General features: G+C 49.3%; 1 protein-coding gene across 2 annotated transcripts in view; it reads left to right on the top strand.

Moving 5' to 3' along the window:
• PRKCH (protein kinase C eta) overlaps window positions 1-18,532 on the top strand; it is a 276,210-nt gene that overhangs the window by 17,153 nt on the left and 240,525 nt on the right. The window lies entirely within an intron of this gene.

Below are 18,532 nucleotides of genomic sequence, written 5' to 3'. Positions count from 1 at the left end.
ATGCAGGCCCTGCAGAAATGGCCACTTTGGTGGTTTTAATCTCCCGAGGAAACTAATATGCGGGCAAGGGTTCTCTGAAAAGATCCATACTGGCCGAGGAAAGACCAGCACAGGGTTGCCTTGCAGACATGGTCATTTTTCAGTGGCAATGCGAACATTTCCTAGGGAGGGAGAGGGCCTAGTCTTCGTGGTGCCCCTGGGACCACATCAGAGAAGCACCTGCTTGTCCCCTTCCCTGCCAGCACCACGTTCTGTAAGGAGACAGAGGGGCGAGGAAACAGAGACTTAGAATTTTTTTCTAAATTTTTGAGTTTCTGAAAGATCTATTTGTTTTCTACAGGCTCATAGGTGTTTCTGGAAGATTTCAGTAAATTAGAGGGCCAAGGTGATGGCATTGCACTGTTATAACTGATAGGACTCTGAAGTATTTTCAGTTTTTTACAAACCTTTAAACTTATGGTTGAGAATTAATAAACACAGCTCCAATCGTCATAAAAGGAATTTAAACCTTAGTATGGATGACTAGGTACAGCTGAATCTTGCTTACTTCAAAAAGTTCACAAAAATGCATGTTGTGAATAAACTGTACATGAATTTTCAACCTTTGTACACCAAGATATACTTACCTTAAAATTTTAGGGGCTGGTGCTGTGGCATAGCAGGTAAAGCCTCCATGCCATATGGGCGCTGGTTCGAGTCCTGGCTGCTCCACTCCGATCCAGCTCTCTGCTATGGAAAAGCAGTAGAAGATGGCCCAAGTCCTTGGGCCCCTGCACCCGAGTAGGAGGCCCAGAAGAAGTGCCTGGCTCCTCCTTCAGATTGGCGCAGATCTGGCCATGGCAGCTAATTGGGGAGTGAACCAGTAGGTGGAAGACCTCTCTCTCTCTCTCTCTCTCTCTCCTTCTCTCTGTGTGTAACTCTGACTTTCAAATAAATAAAATTTTAAAAAAATTTATTTATTTATTTGAAAGTCAGAGAGATAGAGATAGAGAGAGAGATGAGATATCTCCCATCTGCTGGTTCACTCCCCAAATTTCTGTAACAGCCAGGACCAGGAAGCTGCAGCTAGGAGCCTAGAACTCAATCCAAGTCTCCAATGTGATTGACAGGAAGCCAAGTACTTGAGCCATCACCTGTTGTCTCCCAGTGTGCGTTAGCAGGAAGCTGGAATTGGGAGCAGAACTGGGATTCAAACCCAGGAGTCTTATGGGAAGCTGCTATGCTGAACGTCTACCGCTAAGCTTATCTTTTAATTTTGTTTTCATAAACTTTAAAAAAAGATGTATTTATTTGAAAGGCAGAATGACAAGGAGAGAGCGAGCAATAATGGGGGAGGAGAGGTATCTTCCATCTCTTGGTTCACTCCCCAAATGACTGCAATAGTTGGAGCAGGGTCAGGCCAAAACCAGGAGACAGGAACTCCATCTGGTTCTCCGACGTGGGTGGAGGAACTCAAAGCAGCCATTGCCTGCCTTTTCCCCGGTGCCTTAGCAGGAGCTGGGTTGGAATCTGAAAACCCAGCACTTGAGTGGACACTCCAACATGGGGGACGTGGGTGTCTCAAGAGGCGGCTGCACCCTCTGTGCTACAGCGCCTGCCTCTCTAGCAGCTTTTTGAAATTGCCTCCTAACTTGGGATAATGCCCATTTTGGCGTCCCCGAATCTTTCTGACCTTTCCTTCAACATCATGTGGTGTGTATTTAATGTAAAAAGATGTATTAGTAATTGCTCAAGTCACATAAATGAGGGTGGATAGTCTCCAATTAGGGGCTAATAATACACAAATACAGGCTTTGAGGAATATTTATTGGACAGCCACCATAATTACCAGTGCATCATAGTGTGATGGTCGGATGTCAACCAGATTGGGCTTTAACTATGAGTTCTGCCTCTTACTAGCAGGGAGCATTTGATCCCTGCAAGCTTCAGTTTTCTCATTCCTGACACAGTACCCACTTCTCAGGGCTTTGTGAGAATCAGTGAGGACTTAGGGTTGTCATATAGTATAGCACAGGACACACACCACCCTTGAGAAATCCTTTATTATCAATGTCACCGTCACCGTCACCACCCCACTACCCTTAGCACTTAAGTATGAAATCATGGGCTCAGCCCTTTGTCAAAATACACTTTAAATTTCTTTACATAGAAATTGAAAGGAGGGATTTTTTTTAAAGGTTTATTTATTTATTATTGGAAGGAGTGACAGAGAGAGAGGGAGACAGATCTTCCATCTGGTGGTTCACTCTCCATCCAAATGACAGCAATGGCCGGGGCTGGACCAGTCTGAAACCAGGAGCCAGGAACTCCATCCCTGTCGCCTCCTCGGGCCATCTTCAGCCGCTTTCCCAGGTGCCTTAGCAGGGAGCTGTCTCGGAAGCAGAGCAGCTGAGACTCAGAACTGGTGGTTGTACTGGATGCTGGCGTCGCAGGCGGAGGCTTAGCCTGCTGTGCCACAGTGCTGGCTCCAGGAGGAATTTTTTGAGTGCAGCCTCTGCACTGTTTCTAGTTATTGGTGGAAGAGAAGATGGTTTCTTTATTTGGAATCCTAGGGATATGGGGTGAATTCTGCACATAGCTTCACTCTGAGAGATCTTGCACAGAAAATGGGAAAATGACTTTGGGATTACTGACGCTACATTTGCAGATGGAGAGTTTCGAGTCAGTGTGACCCAGCAAGCTAGAAAGACTTAAGTTGCAATGTTTAGTTGCAGAGGACTGAAGGGGCCCTTTAAGGGAAGGCGGAGTGAGCCTTTTTATTGCTGCAATTAAGGGAAATGATGGTAAACAGCCTTGGCATTAAAAGGTGTTTCTCTTGGGTGAAGTTTGAATATATAATACTCGTTGTTGACATGAAGTGTTCATCCTGCTCTCTGGGAGGAAAATGCCAATTTTAGAAGGGCACCATGGAGGGTGGAATTATGGGTGAAATCAAGGGCACCAAAGATTCTGATTTGGTTTGCAGGAATGTGAAGTGCTAAGCACTAGGACTCACTTTGATGGTGCCTTTTTCTACCCTTGTCTCTTGACTAGACGCTTGTTCTGGGCCCTTGCTCTGTGCCAGTCGATGGTAAGGGCGAGACTTCTGATCTGCGCATGCGTGATTTTTCAGAACAAAAGCTTCATGTGATCTGTAGTAAGGGAGGGCAGATTTGCACTTGATTCTCAGCACAGCCTTGGTTTGGGCTTCGGGAGTGTGGTTAGCTCTCCCGGCTGGGCCCCCTGGCCTTCTCGCCATGCACATCCTGAACCTGGGCTGTGGTTGTATCGACTGGCCGGGGGAACTGCTGTTGCAGAGTCTGGGGTGAATGAGAATGTGTTTGTGGGCGCCTGCTTCGCTCTGGCTGCGGGCTGCCACTTTCAGCCACCGAGTGCTGCTCCCTGCGTAAACACGGCACCATCAGCCTCCTCCAGCACCTGCCCGTGACTGGGATGCAGGAAACATGTGCGGAGCGAAGAAATTCCTCATTGTTCTCATGTCTTGAGTCAGAACCAAGACTCAAGCAGCTGGGGCCGGTGTTGTGGCACAGTGGGTAGAGCCACCACCTGCCGTGCCTGCATCCCATATGGGTGCTGATTCAAGTCCTGGCTGCTTCGCTTCTGATCCAGCTCCCTGCTGATGCACCTGGAAAAGCAGCAGAGGTGACCTAAGTACTTGGGCCCCTGCCACCCCTGTGGGGGACCCAGATGAGGCTCCTGGCTCCTGGCTTTGGTCTAGCCCAGTCCTGGGTGTTGTGGCCATTTATGTAGTGAACCAGTGGATGGAAAACTTCTCTCTCTCTCTGTCTCCATAAATGTACCTTTCAAAGGAAGGAAGGAAGGAAGGAAGGAAGGAAGAGATTCAAGCAGTTATATGTACTATTTTTGCTTAAAGATTTTCCCTTTAAAAATTCATATTTCAGATATAGACGTGAATTTATTTTTCAATATATGTGAGTTCAAGATCAGCCTCAGAAGTAGTTTAGAGAGAATGGATATGTCAGGATGGTTTTTATTCCCTTAAATAAATGTGAATCATGTATGAAAGGACCAGCTGAGTCCCAGGTTCCTTGGATAAAAGAAAACAATTTTTAACTTTGAGAGGTATATGTGCGCGCGCACACACACATTCACACACACACTCACAGAGTGAATTCTCATCTTGCTGGTCCACTCCCCAGATGCCTACAATGACTGCGGCTAGGCCAGGCCAAAGCCAGGAGCCTAGCTGGGAGTGCAGGCCATCACCGGCTACCTCCTATGGTGTGCATTTGCCGGAAGCTGGAGTTGGAAGTGGAACTGCTGGGACTCGAACCCAGACACTCTGATCTGAGATGTGGCATCCCAACTGGCACCTTAACTGCCGTGCCCAGCGCCCACCCCATTAACAACACGTATTTGGGTGATGACGGGTCGATTTCAAAATTGGAACGCTGCCGATTTCAACTGTGCCATACGATGGGTTACGTTAATCATGATCTGCCCTTGGTAAGAACAGGACACCAGCGAGGGGCACACAGCAGATCAAGTGCAGTGATGATCTTGGAGTGATAGCTGTCAGGTAAACTCATTTTTCATAAACTATCTTACTCTGGCAAGATAAAGGACTGTTTTTTTCTCTTTGAACTCAATTTCTGATGGTCCTAGGGGACTTGTATATGTGGAATTTGGTTTTAAGATAGGAAAAATAATTTTCCTGAGCCTTTCCATCGATATTATTTCCTTTGTTATTTCGAAGTAAATTACATTACAGACGGTAATGGGAAGAGAAGGTAACATGGTCTCCAGGCTCTCCCAGGCACCTACCTTTTGTCCAAAGTAAACTCTGTGTTGCTGACTTCTGCTTGCACCATTGTTTTGGACAGTCTCAGGCTAGAGTCAGAGTTAGCAACAGGAAGAGGTGGTTTCTTTCCTAACATCCAGACTACTTTCTGAAGGCAGGTGCAGGCTGAGTATCCCTTACTCAGCTTACTGGAAATGCTAGGGACCAGAAGTGTTTCAGATTTTGGATGTTTGGAGATTATGGAATATTTGTAACTATATAATGTGATGTCCTGGCAATGGGACCCAAGTCTATAAACAAAATTCATTTAACTTTCATATATATGTTATGCTCACAGCCTGAAGATAATTTTATACAATATTTTCTTTTTTTTTAAATTTCTTTGCTTCCCACATTTCATATACACGCAGGTTATGATTTTTTTTTTTTGAGATTTATTTATTTATTTGGGAGGCAGAGTTACAGAGAGGCAGAGACAGAGGGGGAGAGAGAGGTCTTCTATCTGCTGGTTCACTCCCCATATGGCCAGGAGCTTCCTCCGGGTCCCCACTGCGGGTGCAGGGCACCAAGCACTTGGGCCATCTTCTACTACTTTTCCCAGGCCATAACAGAGAGCTGGATCGGAAGTGGAGCAGCCGCCACCCGAACCAGCATCCATATGGGATGCCGGCACTGCAGGCGGTGGCTTTACCTGCTATGCCACAGTGCTGGCCCCACAATATTTTTCTAATACTTTGTCCATGGAACAGAAATTGGCACTGTGGAATTTCCCCACTTGTGGCATCATGTGGGCACTCAAAACGTTTCAAGCCTTGGCACATTTTAGATTTTTAGATAGGGCTGCTTAGCCTATACACAAGTGTTGCAAGAAGGCGGAAGCCCACGGGTGTGAACTTACCCCAGTTCCGCCCCCCCCCCCCCCCCAGCATCATAACACCTTCCACAGTGCTTTTACCTGGAGGACTGTCTCGGTGAACCAGCTTCCTGCACAGGCCCAGCCTTGCACCTGCTGCGTGTGGCTCCCTTCTGTGAGCTCCCGGAGCCAGCCTCTCCCTTTGTGTGCCTTCTCCTGTCCCGTCCCACAGACCCCTTCCTCTTAGAGACACGCTCATATGGAAGCCCTCGGCCTCCCCAGTCCCAGCAGAGCAGACACACTTCCGCCTTGGCCTGGCTTGCTTCCCCTTAGAGGGGAGGCGCAGCCTCACCCCTTCCCTCCTCTGCTGCTGCAAGAGCCGTCTGCCCTTGCCCTTCCTGCCCCATTCCATCTTCCCAGTGCCACTTGGAGGTCACTGCTCCGGCAAAGTTCAGGAGCGGCCGCACCAGCGGCGCTGCTTGTGTGCCTTGTTGGCTGCAGCTTTCTTCAGACGCGGCCCCTGCCCCAACCCTCGATTCTCTTTCCCTTCTGAGATCTTTATTGGTTCTTTGTTCTCACTGTGTTTTTACAACTCTTTCATCATCCTTCAGTTTCTTTAAATGGTCTTGTTCCTTGGGGTTTTGTCCTATGTTGTCTTTCTTACTGCAGATGGTCTCACCTGTCTCTGTGGCTTTATCTGTATTGTCCACCTGCCTCCAAGGACCTCCAAGACTCCGTATTCCTTCTCCTTCACTTATTTGGGAGACAGACACATACACACTTATACACACACACACACACACACACTCACACACACAGAGTGATTATTCCATTTGTTGGTTCACTCCCCAAATGCTTGCAACAGCTGGAGCTGGAGCTAGGAGCTGAAGAACTCCACTCAGGTCTCCCGGGTGTTGGCAGGAACATAGCTACTGGAGCCATCCCTGGCTGCCTCCCGGCGTCTGCATTACCAGGAAGCTGGGATTGGGAGTCAGAGCTGGGAATGGCAGCCAGGCCCTCCCCCAGGGTGAGCTGCAGGTATTAGCGGCTAATCCAAATGCCCGCCTCCAACTCTTTCCTCTAATTCCCCTCTTCCCCCTGAACTTGACTCCTGCTTCCAGGCTCAGAGCAAAGGGCTTTATCCTCGTCTCCTTGAATCTTTACTAGAGACCCTGGGAAGCTGTGGCTCAGGCAGGCCCAACAGCAGGGTCCTGTGACCGGTCATGCTGGCTGCCCAGACCTGCGTGGACGGGCAGTGGGCATCTCCAAGTCAGCCGGTCCGTAGTTACATATCCCATCTTCCCTGCCACTCTTCCTCCTCCGGTTCTCCCAGTCAGTACCCACCTCGCCATCGCTCAGCCACCCCCCCCTCCCTTTCTTTCTTCCTCGCTTCTTTCCCTGGTCCAGTTCATCACCAAATCCCACTCCCTGTGAAGGGACTTCAAAAAATTCATGGAAATCTGGGATTAAAAGATAAGTTTATTTTTATGGAAAAAACCCTTTGTCATATTTATTTTTGTTACTTTTTTGAAAAGCCCTCTCTGTGTATGGATTTCAATTTTTTGGTCCCCAAATAAACTTATATTTTAGTTCCATTTTCTGCAGATTTTTGAAGTACTCATACTTGAGTGCTTTCTTGAACCAATTCCTTCCTTCCTTCCTTCCTTCCTTCCTTCCTTCCTTCCTTCCTTCCTTCCTTCTTCTTCTTCTTTTTCTTTTTCTTTCTTTCTTTCTTTCTTTTTTTTTTTTTTTTACCTGCACCACATTGATTTGGCGCCTCCATGGAGGTGGATCATTGCAGTCTTCTGAGAACTGGTCTCCATGAATCCTCCCTCCAGGGAGTTGCCCAGATGAGCTGTCTGAAACCCAGCCCTAACCTCTGTCCTGCTAGAAATCCGTGAAAGCTTCCCTTTCCCTGTAAAGGTCAGGCTCCCTGGGAAGATTCTAGAAGCCTGGCCTTGGCTCTCCTCCCCAACCCCCATTCCCCTGCCCCTGCCCCTGCTACTTTCCTAGTTCTTGTTCTAGGTTCCTTTATTTTTGAAAAGATTTATTTGTTTATTTGAAAGGCAGAGTTACAGAGAGAGAGAGAGAGAGAGAGAGAGAGAGAGATGGAAAGACCGGAAGAGAGAGAGGAGAGAGAAAAAGAGAAAGGTCTTCTGTCTGCTTCTGGGTCTCCCACATGGGTGCAGGGGCCCAAGGACTTGGGCCATCTTCCTCTGCTGCCCTCCCAGGCACATTAGCAGGGAGCTGGATTGGCAGTGGAGCAGCCGGGATGTGAAGCAGCGCCCATATGGAATGCTGGCACTGCAGGTGGTGGCTTTATCCACGATGCCACAAACCTGGCTCCTGAGCTAGGTTCTAACGAGCAGAATAGAACAAGGCTTTCTTGTCTCTCTTCATGTCCAGTTCACCTCATTTTTAGGAACTAGTGGCGGAGGGCAGGCATTCCTGTGTGTGAGTACAGAAGGCCCTGTCGTGTGATGCCAGCAAGGACAGGAGGGGTGAAGGAGGTTGTAGAGGATCACGGCACACCCACCCCCAGGCAGGCCTGAGTACGCACGCGCTCGCATCAGGCTTCCTTTCACAGTGTTCACTGAGCACCTGCTGTGGCCAGAGACTGTGTTAGGTGCTGGCATGAAAAGCTCCCCTTGTGCTGGAAGAGACAGCGCCCAGCCACGGTTGCATCCAGGTGCAGAGTTCAGGAATAGAGACCTGTGCACAGTGATAGGGGACTGCCAGGCTCTGCTCTCAGGGAGGACTCCATGGAGGAGGTGGCGCCTGCGATCAGTCTTCAGGCACAGTCCTAACCAGGTTTAAGGCGGCATCTGCTCCTTTTGCTCTTGGGTACTTGCATTGTTCGTATGGAATTTTACCTGTACAGTCTGCTTTACCCCAGAGCCAGCAACACTCAAGTGCACGCTTCTTACCACTGGAAGGGGCTTTTTTTTTTTTTTTTTTAAAGATTTATTTTATTTATTTGAAAGACAAAGTTACAGAGAGAGGTTGAGACTGAGGGAGAGGTCCTTCATCCGCTGGTTCACTCCCCAAATGGCCACAACGGCTGGAGCTGAGCTGATCCGAAGCCAGGAGCCAGGAGCTTCTTCTAGGTCTCCCATGCGGGTGCAGGGGCCCAATGACTTAGGCCATCTTTTTTTCCAGACCGTATCAGAGAGCTGATCAGAAGAGGATCAGCCGGGACTAGAACCGGCGCCCATATGGGATGCCAGCGTTTCAGGCCAGGGCTTTAACCGGCCCCCGAAGGGGCTTGTTTGATGAAGGCGGTACAGGGCCCTTTAGTGGGTGCTGAATAAATGTTGGCTGAGTTGGCTGCCTTGAGGTGAGGGGTGAGAACCAGTTCTCTTTCCCCCATGGTGGGAAAGGGACTTGGGTGGGGTTGGCCCCATGGGGTCCTATGGCAGGTGACCATGGCCTAGATGTGTCCTGGACAGCAGTGCCACGCCCATTTGCAGGTGAAGGGAGTGACCTTTGGAAGCTTAATCTTTCCACTCAAACCACAGGGCGGTGTAGGTGGTGTGGACTTGCTTAACTGCGTTCCACGCCGTGGTCGACATTGCTCAGCCAGGTATCAAGGGTCGGTGCTGTGCGTTTTCCGAGCTGCGGGGAAGCCCCTGAGAGCTGCCTTGCACAGGCTGTCTTGAATTAGGCGTCAGTCACCAAGCAGGTGCTTCAGGGTCTGAAAATACAAGAACGTGTCATTTCTGTAGGCTTTATCCTTTAATTAATCACAGATTTTTATCTCCCTGGACGGGGATATGTCAGTGACTTGAAAGGTTGATTTATTTTGGTGCAAAAATTTTTTTGAAATCCGTGCATGGTTTTTTCTTAATGCATATTCTCAAGCACTCTTTGCAAACCCCACGTATGCCTGGGTTTCTAAATTCACACCAAAATGCACTTCTTTCTTAAGGCCATTTCCCAGGAAGTTTTTGCAGTGCCCTTGTATGTGAACTTAGTGCCGGCTTGCTTTGGACTCAGAGTCGTGTGCCCCAGGCCGCCATTCCCCTGGGCTTGGTTCCTCTGAGCTGTGGCGTGAAGCTTTGTTTTTTTTTTCAGAGAGCAGGTTTCCACCAGAAGAGTCGCACGGTAAGTGTTTCCACAGGAACTCTGCCCTCCCCGCTGTCACTGTTGTGGCTGTGCAGCTGAACCCACAGGGCGGAGGTGTGCGGAGCCCTCCTCGGAGAAAAGGCAACAGATGTTTCCACCTCTCTGCTGATTTTCCAGTGGTGTCTGAGCACCCGGTTGGCTGATTGGCACATGAGGGCTTCAGAAAGTGTGGAGAAATGGAAGTAAAAAGACAAAGCTTATTTTCTAGTGCAAAAGGTTTTGAAGTTCATGAACAGCTTTTTCATAAGAAACACTTTTTCTGGGGATGTTGAAGACCCTGCTTATGCATGGCTTTCAAATATTTGGCATCAAAACAAAACTCACCTTTATTTTAATTCCATTTTCTGTGAACTTTCTGAAGTCCCCGGGTCACAGTCGGCTCACCGAGAAACAAGACCCTAAGCTGGAGAGAGAAGAGTTATTTGCGTGACCTGTTGATTCCTCTTACAAACAGAGGCTGGACGCAGTCAGGGAAAGGGGACTTGATTTTGACGGTGAGATTCTCGTGGGTTCTGGAAGCGATGATAGGACAACTGCAGGGCAGGCTGACAGCTGTCTTTCCACTTTTGTCGTAAACCCGAAACGTCCGTCTGATGCACAGAGGGGAAACGTGGCCTTTTTGTAATCCAGCAGTATTTTGAGTACTATTCATCCCATAACTGCCTGAAACATACTGTGAAAGTGAAAATTGATTGAAAATACATACATATACATTTATATGCTATTTCTAAAGGGTTGTGCCGGTAGCTTTGTTAGGCTGAAATGAGTGGAATCACCAGGAAGCTGAGCTGAATTATTTATAACAGAGATGTTTTCCAAATTCACATCTTCTTTGGAGAAGTGCAACTTTACCCTTTGGTTTTATTTTTCCCCCACCTCAAGGCCTTAACAGTACTTTTTAAAAATAAATTATTAAAATTTTTGTTCCTTGCTTGTACATGATTATAGGGTACAGTACAATATCTCAACACATAGAGAGTAAACCAATCATACCCTACATCCTTTTTCATTTCCTTATCTTTTTTTTTAAAGATTTATTTATTTGAAAGTCAGAGTTACACAGAGAGAGCAGAGGCAGAGAGAGGGAGAGAGAGAGGGAGATAGAGACAGAGAGGTCTTCCTTCCGCTGGTTTACTCCCTAATTGGCCGCAACTGTGGGAGCTGCACAGATCCAAAACCAGGAGCCAGGAGCTTCTTCCAGGTCTCCCACGCGGGTGCAGGGGCCCAAGGACTTGGGCCATCTTCCACTGCTTTCCCAGGCCATAGCAGAGAACTGGATTGGAAGTGGAGCAGTCGCGTCTTGAACCGGCGTCCATATGAGATGCCGGCACTTCAGGCCAGGGCATTAACCTGCTGTACCACAGCGCTGGCCCCTCCATTTCCTTATCTTTTCTTTGGGTCTGGAGCCTCCCAGCTCTTCTTCCAGTTCTGTAGGCAGAATGTATTCCGTCGCTGTGAGCTACAGCCACCGCACTGGGCTCTGCGGCACTTGGAGCCTAGTCCTCACTGTGTCTTGGTGCCCCTGCTCCATCCGTCTGTGTCTCCCCTCTGCTGTCCCAGCGTCCGGTAGTTGCTGTTCAAAGTTCAGATCTTGTATCTCTGTGCCTTCCACTTAGCAGAGCAAACTTGCCAAGTTCACCTTTCTGTGTCTGGCTTATTGCACATCACAGAATGACCTCCCCTCCCTTCTGTCTTGCTGCAGAAGTAAGGATTTCATTTTCTGATGGCTGACTTGCACTCCATGGTGTGTATACACCCCATTTTCCTTATCCGTTCATGCATTGACGGACAGTTAAGCGTTGGTCCCCTTGCCCCATAATCTCATCAGGTTTGTGCCAACCTGAACCCCTATTTTGTGCTGGTGACATCCTCAGTGGTGGCCATTTCCCTCCTTGTCCTGCACCCGTGTCAGGGTGCCGACAGAACAGCGCCACGTTTGCCCCTGGGACCCTGCTGATGTACATCAGAGAGAGAGGTGTCGCTTGGTTTCAGGCCGGCAGCAAACGGAGTGATCTCTGGGCTCCTTTTGTTCTGAGTCTGATGTCCCCCATTTCCACTGCCAGGGTTACTGCTACGTGACCCTGGGCACGTGAGGATAAAGAGACATAAATGGGAGAGTCCTGGTGGCACTGAGCCCATGGGTAGCAGGGCTGGGGACAGAGTTGGTAGGCGCCTGGTGTCCCACAACCACACCAGAAGGGTCTTGTGATGTGAGTGGCCGCAGGCTGCGGGGCCCCTCACACGTCAGGTGTTCCTACAAAAGTTAGCTCTCGAGGGACAGCAGCTCCATCTGGGGCTCCTACGCGAGTAGCAGGGACTCTGCCTCCCAGGAAGCTGGATCGGGAGCAGGGCCAGGAATCCAACCCCGGGCATGGGTGTCTGAACCGGAGTCCTGAGTGCTAGGCTGAAGTCCACCCTGTGACCTGTTTGCATCAGATCCACATTGCTGGCCCTTTAAGGCTGAAGGAACCAAAGCGTTCATCTAAGACAAAAGAATTTCCTTTTAACCGAGTCACCACCCTGAGCTCCCACTGGCGTGAGCAAGGCTAGACCGTGGCGTCCCTGCTTCCCAAGCTGGTTTTCCGGTTTCCTCTTTAGGAGAGTGATCTTACCCTGAGTCTGGCTAAGAGGGCTTTTTCTGGTTTCTGCTCAACACTGGGCTGAATGCTACTTTGCCCTGAGTTCCCTTTTTCGGTCTATTTCCTAACAAAGGATTTTCACTATTTTTAGGGGTAGCACATCCTAAGATATTTGCATGTAGATGACCTCACTCCTCAACCCCCTTTATCTTACAGTCAGCACATTTTGGAATACATTCTCTTGTCGTGTTTTCTGTCACCGGGATCCCTTTGAGGCTAGAAGGAGCAAGACATTTTCAAATCTTTCATAAGCATTGTCCACTTTCATAAGCATACGCAGGTCCTTCAGGGTGCTCGTGGAAAACGGAATTAAAGATAAATATTCTGGGGGCATGTGTTGTGGTGTGGCGTGTTAAGCTGCCTCCCAGGACAGCCACATTCTACATCAGAGTGCCTGTCTGAGTCCAGCTACTCTGCTTCTGATCCTGCTCCCTGCTAATGTGTATCCTGGGAGGGCGCAAATGAAGCCCTTGTGTCCCCGCCACCCACGTGGGAGACCCAGATGGAGCTCCGGGCTCCAGACTCGTGCCTGGCACAACTCTGGCTGTCTCAGGCGTTTGGTGAGTGAACCAGCTGATGGAAGAGCTCTTTCTGTCTCTGTTCCTCCGTCTTTGAAACAAGTAAAATTTAGAAACATAAAGGATTTCGATGCAATCATGCTTTCCCACGTGAGCGGTGGGGCTGGAGGTTGAGCATCAATGTGGAGCTGCAAGGCTGCCTTGGGCCTCCCTTGGGGGTTAATAGGAAGCAAAATGAAAACCTTTGGGATGAACTCCTGGGTCTTTTCTGCTGTGTGAGGGCATCTGCCTCTTTATTCTGGTAAGTGCTAGAAATCAGTGAAGATTTAAGAGGCCCGTAGGGGAATTCCTTGTGTACTGAACTTGAACCTGTAGCGAGTGCCAGGTCCCCAGATGGATATGCATGTGCCGTTCAAGAAAGGCTTGTCAGGTGCACCTACTTTCTCTTTGCAGTTCGATGAGTGAATGTCAGATGACCATATAACCCAAATTCAGCTGGCCTGGGATTTACCTCCCTGAAACACTGTGCTGGCTACACTGCGCGTGTCTGCCTTCCCTCTCGTACTCTAATCCAATAGCGAGATGCTAGGGAAAGTCACAATTGAGTTTATGACCACAGGCAGCTGATAGAGGGTTAGGGACACTCTACACGTGGTACCTTGGCGGGGTGTGAAATTTCCCAGAGTTTATGGCCGTAGCCCGCATCCATGGCCTGTTCCCCCAGCCCCCACTTTTGAGATGTTTTAAAATGAGCTGTTTCTTTGCCTAATAGGTTCAATCCTTTATTGGAGCATTATGGTGCCTCTGGGGCTGTGCTATAGAGAGTGTTCCAGGGCAGCAGATACGTGAACACTTTGATGGCACAGAGAAGTCAGTTGCCATGCCTGATAGACCCCAAAGGCAGAGTTCTGTCTGGGAAGGATGCATGCTTTCTTGCCCGTAGCAAGCGCAGACAAACGCCTGCCTTCCGTGAGCCTGTTCTGTTCTGTTTGGGCGGGCTTGATTTAAGGCTGTCCGGGGTCCTGGACCTCAACCAGGCAGCCATTACGGGAATGAACATTAAAGGAGTTATTTTCCCTAAGCATGCTGGTTTTCCTCATTCATCTTTGCATTCCATCATTAGCTAATGATGTTGACATTCTCACGAGTCATCCGAAGGCATTGTTTAGGAGTGGCTGGGGAATGTGACTATTTACTTTGGCTGTCTCTTCACTCTCCATTCCGTTGTTTCTCCCAGTCCCTTTGAAGCTGGGTGGTGGGGCTGGGTGCTGGCGGAGAGAGAGAGCCCAAGGATGGGTACCCCTCAAACGATGAAGGAACTTTGGTGGACGTTCAGGACGCACTGCCACATCACTGCTGTTCTCCGGTTTGTTTTGTGCCGAGTGGACGGAGGGAACGCTGATGGAATTACTTTTTTAAAAACGCAATTACTTTTAATTGTTTTCCTAGCAGTTGTCGGGGGGTGGGGAGGTGTTGTGGTTTCCAGCAATTTCATGGAGCTGGTAATTTTTTTCCCGATTATCTCCAGAGCTCAGTGCAGGTCCATTCATGCCTCTGCGCATCCTCTAGGTGCCTCCTCTGCTTTCTCCCAGGCCTGGGTGCCCAAACCCCCTGGTTGTCAGCTGGAGTAACTCTTACCTTGCTGGGCTACAGTGTTTCTGGGCCTGGTGAAGTTGGAACATCGCACGAGGGTTCTTTCAGAAAGCCCGTGGAAAGCAGAGGTAAAGAGAGTCCCTGGTGCCAGGACTGTGGAAGCCTCTGCTTAGACGAGTGTTGTTCATGGAAACGCCTACTATGCAAACTATGCATGGATTTCAAAGCATGTTTTGCACTCAAACAAACTTACCTCCAAATTGCATTTTCCACCAACTTTTTGCAGTGCCCTCCTAGTTGTTCCCCAAATCCCAGTTGCGTGGAGGTTTGTGTCCCAGCTTGGATCAGTTCCTCCTGAGTAGCAGCCAATGTCAGCTAGAGCCAGGGGTCAGGCAGGCCCTTGGGCAGGAAGTACCTGGGCCCTTTTCATCGCGATTTGACTCATAACACCTCTCTCTGTGTTACAGAGCAGAAGCCTAGTATAACCAGTAATGAGCCTCATTAGCATTTTACATTGCAGATCTGAGGTGCGAGATGTGCCAACTGTTTTATGCTCTGAGTGGTAACTTCCCCTCCGTCAGCAAGGGAGGATGCAAGGAACCTTTGCCTAAATAGAGAGGAAGAGAGGGACCCAGGGGTTTTAAGGAACAGGACTGAATAGCAGTTTAATGAGCGTGGCTGAGGCTGTGGGGCGAGGAGGGAAGTTAGTAGGCCTGGAGTGAGGAGTCTCTGGTTTCTCAAAGCTGATTCAGCGGGTACCAGAGGGCTGGAAGAGGCCGGCAGGGGAATGCCCGGGCCCCTTCCTCGGCCCTGTGATAGGGCCTCAGAGAAGCGCATGTGACAGCTCCTTCCAGTCTCGTCAGCGTGGGTCCTCACAGCCTCAGTGGCTGAAGGGCAGCTGGTGTTTGCTGGGGAGGGTGATCTCTCTGGGCTCTGTCACGGCCACAGCAGGTGCCTGGGAGGCCAGGTGGCCTGTGTGTTCCAGAGGGAGCCACGTCCATGGCTCTCGCCGTTTTCACACACTCCTGGGGGTAGGCGGCCGTGAGGTGGGGCCTGGGCGGTTAGAAGGAAAGTGCTGGGTGGATGAAAACATGAGCCATTGGAACCCGGAGCGGGGTCTGGACAGGATGAGGGCCTGGCCGGCTCCTGGGGGCAACCCAAGCTTGGCCTCTGCTTCTGATGCTGAGCTGGAGGTGAATGAGGGCCCTGTCTACAGAGCCTGCATTAAGACTGAAGGAAGCTTCTCTTATTGGGTCCCACAAGAGGGGCAGCCTTTCATTTCTCCCTCCCTGTTTCTTTTTTAGGCAGACACACACACACACACACACACACACGCACAGAGTTGAAGAGAGCGCCCGTCTGCAAATCTTCCCCCTCTGAAGGCCAGGAGCTCACCTACTTGAACCATTACTGCTGTCTCCCAGGGTCTGCGTTAGTAAGAAGCCGCAGTTGGGATCCCTACTGGGTTATGCAGCTTGGGTACTGTGAGGTGGGGTGCGGGGGATGTAACAGGTATGGTAGCTGCCAGACCACGTGTCGGCTTCCTCATACTCTGTTCCTTAGCCACGCAGAGCTGGGCTGTGCGCCAGTCGTGGCGTGCGACTTGTGCACTGATCTTTTGTCTTCTTTCTCCCCTGTCACAGTCTACAAAGGCCACTCTCATAGCCCTCCTAATGTCACCTGTCTAGCGAGTCCTCCAGGCTCTGATAAGGTCACCTGTCTGTCTTATACCCTCTAAATTATTCTTTCCAAGCAGCCGGCACCTCTGCCCTATAGCACTTGCTTGTAATTAAAAGGGTCTTCCAAGAGTTCATGGGAGTGTGTGTTATTAAGAAACTGTGCAGAGATTGCCAATTTTTTTTTTTTTTGCACCAAGTCTCCTTGTATTAATAATACATTGCTCACTGCCCCCAGACTGAGTGTTTCTTAAAGGCAAAGGCCACAGGGGCTGGCGCTGTGGTGTAGCGGGTAAAACTGCTGCCCACTGCACTGGCATCCCATATGGGTGCTGGTTCGAGTCCCGGCTGCTCCATTTCCTATCCAGCTCTGTGCTATGGCCTGGGAAAGCGGTAGAAGATGGCCCAAGTGCTTGGGCCCCTGCACCTGTGTGGGAGACCAGGCAGAAGCTCCTGGTTCCTGGCTTTGGATCAGCCCAGCTCCAGCCATTGCAGATGGAAGACCTCTCTCTCTGTCTCTCCCTCTCTCTGACTGTAACCCCACCTCTCAAATAAATAAATAAATAAATAAATCTTTTAAAAAAATAAAGAGGTTGCAGAGGCAGGAATTGAAGAGGCACAGCTGGGACTTGGTGGTGGATCTTCGGATTTCAGATTGAGTGCTCCTCCTGTGGCCCACCTTGGCTGAGCACCTGCTTCGCATCAGGCCTTGACATTTGTTATCCTACCGTGTCTCGCACCAGTCCTGCCTAGGTTGACATTATTCTCCCCATTTTACTGATGAGGAAACGGACGACTGAAGTATACACATAAGAGGGAAAGGATGAGTCTGAATTCAAACCCAGTTCTCCACTGCTGGGGGCACCACTCTTGCTTGTAGCAGGTGCGCCTGAGCCCTTGTTGCCTGAAATGCTGGCTGATGTCTAAGTGTGTGTCCATTCTTACATTCGCGGTTGTTTGATGAGTGCTGTTGTTAGCAAACCAGGACTTCTTGGGATACAAAGGTGAATAAGGTAACAGAGACCCGCAACAAAATGCCTTGTTTTATTTTTTAATTAATAATTTTTAAAAAAGATTTATTCATTTATTTGAAAGTCAGAGTTACACAAAGAGAGAAGGAGAGGCAGAGAGAGAGAGAGGTCTTCCATCTGCTGATTCACTCCCCAATTGGCTGCAACTGCCAGAGCTGGGCTGATCTGAAGCCAGGGGCCAGGAGCTTCCTCCAGGTCTCCCACGTGAGTGCAGGGGCCCAAGGACTTGGGCCATCTTCTACTGCTTTCCCAAGTGCATTAGCAGGGAGCTGGATTGGAAGTGGAGCAGCTGGGACTAGAACTAGCGCCCATATGGGATGCCGCACTGCAGGCGGTGGCTTTATCCGCTACACCACAGTGCCGGCCCCAAAATGCCTTGTTTTAAATGCCCCAGAAAAGGTTCAGGTGAGGTGCCGCAGGGATAAGAGCTGAGAAAAGAACCAACATTTCTTTTTTTTTTTTTTAATTTTAGGTTTTTAAGTTTATTTTGAAAGAGTTACAGAGAGAGAGAGAGAGAATCTTCCATCCTCTGGTTCACTCTCCAGATGGCCGCAATGGCAAGGCTGAAGCTGGGAGCCAGGAGCTTCTTCTGGGTCTCCTATGTGGGTGGCAGGGGCCCAAACATTTGGATCAGAGGTGGAGCAGCCAGGACACAAATCCCTTGCCCATCTGGGATGCTGAGGACGCTGGCAGCGGCTCCCTGCTGTGCCACAACACTGGCCCTTATCCCCAACATTTCTATAGTGCTTTGTGTGACAGGACTTCAAGAAGTTCGTGGAAAATGAAATTGAAAGATAGATTTATTTTGGTGTGAAAAAATTTTGACTTCACGCTGTTTTTTTCATAATACACATTTTTCATGAACTTTTTGAAGGCTCCTTGTATGAATGCATTTCATTTTTTTTCCACTAAAATAAGTTTTTCTTCAAATTCCATTTTCCATGAACTCTTTGAAGCACCCCTGTATGTGGCCTCCTGTTCCCGCATTCACTCCTGTCTGTACTGTCTCCCCTGCCCAGTCACCTCTCAGGGCTGGGGTTGGGACAGTGTCCTGTCCACAGGTCCCCTGTGGCTGCTGGGCCTGGAAGATCACCCCAATGCAGGTGCCCAGCTTGTTTCTGGGTACATAAATGGTGCAAAAATATGTGTGTGTATGGTATATATATTACATATATATATGTATAAAAGCTGACTGGTGTTGGGATCTGTGGGCTTCCACAGAAAATAGATTGCTTTTCTCACATGAGGGTGGTGCTCATGCCCTGTGTGCTCATTGTTTGCTGGTGTGCAGACGAATCTCTCATAACCTCAGAATCATGTCAGAAACCGAGATTA

The sequence above is a fragment of the Oryctolagus cuniculus genome, chromosome 20 (assembly GCF_051225735.1).
Source record: "Oryctolagus cuniculus isolate XC-2025 breed Fujian yellow rabbit chromosome 20, ASM5122573v1, whole genome shotgun sequence".
In the NCBI taxonomy this organism is placed as follows: domain Eukaryota; kingdom Metazoa; phylum Chordata; class Mammalia; order Lagomorpha; family Leporidae; genus Oryctolagus; species Oryctolagus cuniculus.
The sequence above is the reverse complement of the archived record's forward strand: the minus strand, read 5'-3'. Positions and strand labels throughout refer to the sequence as shown.